This window comes from Dermacentor andersoni, chromosome 5 (assembly GCF_023375885.2).
Source record: "Dermacentor andersoni chromosome 5, qqDerAnde1_hic_scaffold, whole genome shotgun sequence".
Classification (NCBI taxonomy): Eukaryota; Metazoa; Arthropoda; class Arachnida; order Ixodida; family Ixodidae; genus Dermacentor; species Dermacentor andersoni.
The window spans coordinates 174023213-174029212 of NC_092818.1; the positions used below are offsets into that span (position 1 = coordinate 174023213).

The following is a 6000-nucleotide window of genomic DNA, read 5'->3' on the forward strand; positions in this document are numbered from 1 at the left end:
GGAAAACGGCGTGGATATAACCAGCTGTTGTCGGCGGCTAGTGTGTGCTCGTCGTCGTGCTCTGTGCTCGTCGTCGTGCTCTGGGCTCGTCAATGTACTCGTGAGCTGTGTGCTCTTTTGCTGTATGCTTCGTCTTGCGGGCTCCATTTGGGAGTCACGCTAGACTGTCCAATGTATCTTGTTTAAAATCTAAATACTGTAAATAAACCCTGTACGCCTAGTTCCTACCAAGTTCCTCTCTACGACCTTCAACTCCTTCAAATGGTGGCAGCAGCGAGATCATCCAACTCCTACAACTGGTAACAGCGGTGGGATCGTCCGACAAATCTAATAACCCGCAGAAGTCACAAAGTGGGTACAAATGTAGGTCTATTTGTTTTGTGCCTGGTTTCATTAGCCACTAATCTCCACTACACTCTAGTATGGCAGCCGCTGTTCTATAAAAACCCACATTACCGTTAGTCCCGTAACTTATGCATTTTACTGGATTATTCCTAAGCAAGAGATGGTACACATGGATGCAGGGACTCCTAAAGCAAATGGCTCAAGGAGATCACTTTTCATCATCGCCAAGAAAAGGGCAAACATTTTTCAAAATTTTTCACAACATTGATTTAAATAATGTTAATTTCCCTAATCCTACAGGCCGTCCAATGCCCTCAATTATTACGGTTGTATGAGTCCTCTGCAAACTACGTTGCAATTCTTTTACTTTGTATTTCTTCGTTTTTTTTTCCGGTTTAACATTCGGCAGAAATGATCTTAGAAAAAGAAAAGCAAGCAGGCTTATTTCAGTTTCTTCACGTCGTCACGACACGAGATGCTGGACAGGAGACGCATCAATATCAAGCGCCGTAGTGGTCGCGAAGTTCAACTTCGTTAGAAGCGAAGACGTAGTTTCACAATCTGCTCTTTTGTAAAACTTCCTTATATATAAAAGAAGACAGAATACAATTATAAACTGCCTTTTCCAGGCCAACATTCGCGGTCGCTAACCCTGAGAGGCGCAAGCGCTCTCGACTACTGCCAAAGTGAATTATTTTTGCTCACGGAATAGACGTGCTGTCGCCATACCCAATATGGGGTCAAAGCTCCGCGGTCAGAAAGAGTCACGTTGTCTGGCAGCGCTTAATGTCATGACCACCCAAAGCGCAATTTATCTAACCCCTCTCTTCATTCCTCTATTGCCCTTATTGTTCTTCCTTTCTTCCCTCTTATTGTGCATTCAGGACACGGGTGAATGGTCATTGACTCATTCGGGCTGTGTGCTGTAGAAAACGAAATCCTGAAAAGAAAGTGCCTGACTGCATCATAACTTTTTAGAACGAGTCAGCCCTGTCGACAGCCAAAAGCAAACCTGAGAGCATACGTCTGTTTTTGGAATTGACTACCACCGATCAAGATTTATCGAACTGCGTAACAAAAAAAGAAAAAAAAAGCAGGGCCATGTAATGACAATGATTTGATTTGTACACGGCGATAATAGAAAGCTTTGAGTAGAGAAAGCATCGAGTTCTCTAAACACAAAAAGCGAATTCGTATTTAACTAATAGATTTAGCATCCCGAATGCTGAGCTCGACGACAACCTTTATCCAAGAACAAGAAGAATTAATGAAATCAATAAAATTGTGATATTTACCTTTGCTAACAAACGAACTGGCTACTACAGACGCAGTAGTGAGAGGCTCGGGGTAATTAAGACCACCGGGGCCTAGAAAGTGGTACACGAGCTCTCTTTTTATAGCTTCGTTTCTTCTTTGGAATTAATCATTATCGGAATTCAATGCTAAAAGCCGAGAGCAAACAAGTGCGGCGGGTCCAGAAACTTAGTTACCCACCTTTAAATAGGAAGTACTGATGTTTGTAGGCAGGCCGACTGAGTTATCCAATCGGTGGAGACCTGAAATGAGACGAAAAACCTCTCATCAGAAAATCAGGAACGAAAATTTATTTCATCACAAGTGGCATGTGCTCTTCGTTGAAATCGACAAAGCTTCTAGCAATATAAAATTTGAGAGTAGCGAAGACAAACGCATGCTTTACACGCACGCACGCACGCACGCACGCACGCACGCACGCACGCGCGCACACACACACAAACACACACACACACACACACACACACACACACAGTTCTTTTCAATTATTTAGCTTCTTTGTTTGTATAGAAGACTAACCTGGTAAAGTTCGTAAAGTTGGTAAAGTAGACGACTGGTAAAGCTCCCGACTTGCTTTAGGTACGTGCAAAATCCTAGAATCTGCAGGTTTACGGTATGATTTATACATGAACGCTGAGAAAAATGTCCCAGTATACATATCGCGACTGAGATCCATAGTTGCCTCCCGTCTCCTCAGCGAGCTCCTCTGGACTGAATGATCGTCAATAGCGCACTTAAGAAATTACAAAAACTATACATATTATTCAGTGTTGACACTAGTGTAAGTGTGCTTGAACAGCCAAAAAGCCTGCAGGGGGCGTCAGGTAATATGATCGTGTAAGTAATGATTTTTATAGTAATAATTTACAGCGAGAAAGCGTTAAAAATATAAAGGAAAGGCAGGGAAGTCAACCAGGTGAGCGTCCGGTTTGCTATCCTGCACTAGGGGTAAGTGAAAGCTGGAATAGAAAGAGGAAAATAGGGAAAGATAGAAAATGGAGCCCTGCGCGCACACAGGGGAAAGTAAGGCAAACTGCAGGCAGATTTTCAGCATGACCAACGTGTACAACAGCTCCTGCCTTGGCGAACACGTTAGTAGATTCTTCGTAAAAGTTAGCGCTTAAAATTGATCCAGAGCCCTCCAGTGTGGCGAGCTTCATAATCATATTGTGTATTTTCGGGACGTTATATACCACAAGTAATTATTTATTAGTAGGTGCATAAACAAAATTGCCAATCGCCAAAATTATCAAAACAAACCTCAATAATGAATACGCACGTCAACAACCAAAATGCCGCAACTGCCTAGAAAACTAGTTCCATATATCGAAAATCAAACAATTAGTTCCCTCACTAGCATTACAGCATTACGATTGTACTGCAGAACCTTTTTTTGGCGGCTGCTTGCGTCTCGCATGGTTTGCGTCCTGATTGCTCCCAGATCCAGAAAGGCTCCTTCGTTTGTACCCGTTGCGCTGTGAACTTCAAGGTACAGTGCGCCCACAATCTTTCTCGCCTCCGAGGTGCATTAGAGTAATTATGTGGGCTCAGAGGAGCCAACAGCCCAGTGTCCTGCTCCGGCTCAGACAACAATGTTCGCGAAAGCTTTCCAGAGTCCCAGAGTTGTGCAGCTTCTGGCAGTAGTAACGTTACCTCACGAGAGCCGAAGGGCTGCGCCTAATAATACTGCGAACATATATCGTCGCCAGTGGTTGTGTTTTTTCGCAACCTAATCACCTGAGTACCGGTGACAAAAGGGCTTTCTTTTTTTGTCAAGACGGCATACAATACACTTAAATGTGCAGCCTTCAGAACTAAGGACACCCTGGCAAGATATTTGTTACGCAAGCATCGAGTATATGTATTGAGATGCTATAGTTAGGCGGACTGATTGTTTTCGCAGAAATTTTGTTCCTCCCTTTCACAGAACGTAATATTGAAAATATTTTAAATGCGTAAGCATTTTTAAGCCTGCCCAACGAGGAAACCCGTCCATCCGCCCGTCGCATAAGACAAATCGCTATAAATAAATTGCTGTATGAAACAAAATACATTTGAAAGTAAGAATTATATGAATGTTTTGTACCAGCGATACCTAACATATGTGAAAGGGGAACAATTTCTGTGAGGACTTTGTTGAAAGATTTGTTGACGGTGGAATAAAAGCAATCTCTAAGACCACATGTAGAGCGGACTTAGAGCATTGCAGACATCAGGAAAATTCTGACTTTAAGAAAATTTAATGTCAAACACGCTACGTCTCCGAAGAATTTCGGTGGTCGTGGGATGGGTCTTCCCTTGGGGCGCTCCTTCAGTGGCCTAAATGCTACCGATTTCTGAGCGCTCATGTGCTTCGCGTCACGCAACACTGATAGATAAGCAGTGAGTGAGTTGATAATAAGGATGATGATGATGATAAGGATTGGATCGATTGCGATAAGATTGACAACGACCGATAATGGTTGATGAGTGTTTATACTAGGTGTATCAAGTTTGATAAGACAAGGCAAGTTAGGTGCGCGGCTTCTGAATCAGTAAGTGATATATACATATATATATATATATATATATATATATATAGAGAGAGAGAGAGAGAGAGAGATAGATAGATAGATAGATAGATAGATAGATAGATAGATAGATAGATAGATAGATAGATAGATAGATAGATAGATAGATAGATAGATAGATAGATAGATAGATATGCAGGGATGGAGGAGAAGGACGAGCAGGGAAATCGAAGGGCTTCGAGCTAACTTTGACCACCTTGAGTTTTTTTACGTGTGCACTAAAAATGGTTCACGCGAGCTTTTCGCATTCAGCCCCACAAGAATCCAGCAACCATGGCTTGTAATCAAACCCACGGTTGCCAATTCAGCGGCAGAAGGCTATAGCCAATCAGCCACCAAGGCGGCTAATTGTTTACTGTGCAGAAGTAAATGCTTACTTTGTTTCTGGCTTATACCCTGGTTGTAGAAAGAGATTTACAAATGCTTGTTGCGAGCCCCCAAAAAATGGACTGTGCCTTTCTCGGTCGTGTCAGGTAGGCAGGAACGCGAACACGCTTCATATAAGGTGCATACTTGCGGGTGAAGGAATGGGATTTTCAATCCAAATGTTCTGCGGTGCCACTGTTTCCGATGCGCTGTCGCAACAATGACGTCAGTTTGTGAAAGCAGCGCGTTGTCCAAACAGCGAAACAAACTTGCGTAAGAAATTACAAGGGAACATCGCAGTTTTCTTCGTGCCTTCGTTTTTTTTTTTCCGGCTTTTTTGAAAGCAGTGATAAATCTGAAAACTTCAATTAGTAAAAACAGTTTATTTTACGCCAGTTGTGTATGAGTGTAGTAACGTTGTGTATTACGCCCACTGAAAATACTCTGTTTTTGCCAGTTTTCCTTTAGCGCACATAGACCACAGCGCATATCGCTCGTTTTTCAACCGTTGTTGCTTACTTCGCTTACGACTTTACTACCGCGCACTGAACCACGAAGCACTAAATAAAAGCGAGAGTACACAAGGGCTCTAACGGAAGTCTGTCTTGCTTCTTTTTATTGTCTTTTGTGGTCAACACTGTTACCATGGTGTATTCTAATCAACTAGCCTAAGTTACCACCTTGTTACAAGGTACATCTTAATAACTAACTTTTATCACAAACCTACAAACTAAGGTTCTGAGGACTCAAGCATTAAAGGGAGTTTGTAGATTGACTAGGCCAACTATATAGGGAAAACTGTTTTATGAGCATTATATTACTATTCGTCATTGTGGTAACGCTCTTTAGTCTCCATTTGCCGATCCAAAAAGCTTTAATTCACCAGGCTTCAACTACAAACTAGCATCGGAGACGACTGGAAAGATCTACACCCCCCCCCCCCCTCCATCCCTCGCCCATGGTCCTACCATTAAGTGAAAAGCGCTGTTGCATGAAATTCTACTCTTCCTGGGACACTAAGGGCGCTGACACGAGACGAGGAAGCTACGAGCTTTTTCTCGTTGTCTCAAAATGAAGCCCAAAAAGCCTTTTCGGCGTGCTCTCACTCAAATTCTCATTATTCGATCGGCGCGAACCTCGATGGAGTAGCGAAATACCCACGTGATTGGAACGAAAGGAGCCCCCACCCCTCTTCGCGCTTCGTACATCGAACCAGTTCTCTTGCCTACACAGCCCAATCCCTCATGTAACAAACATGCAAACTCAAGAAGAGCCTTCTTCCACACTGAAGAAAATAATGAATAACCTCAGCTTGATCAAAAGCAGACTGGTTAAAAAAATAGAAAGGTCTCGTAAACTAAAACACCACATGAAAATAAACAGGGGGTCACGTCCGCAGGGACAA

At 42.8% G+C, this 6000-nt stretch overlaps 1 protein-coding gene across 3 annotated transcripts in view; it reads right to left on the reverse strand.

The window, feature by feature from the left end:
• The window catches only part of LOC126531630 (nephrin-like), a 372938-nt gene that overhangs the window by 231386 nt on the left and 135552 nt on the right, over window positions 1-6000 (reverse strand). For all 3 annotated transcript variants that reach the window (XM_050179245.2, XM_055071313.1, XM_055071315.2), the window contains exon 2: window positions 1840-1901. The gene's annotated coding sequence lies outside the window, so the exon portion shown is untranslated. The remainder of the gene's footprint in view (window positions 1-1839; window positions 1902-6000) is intronic.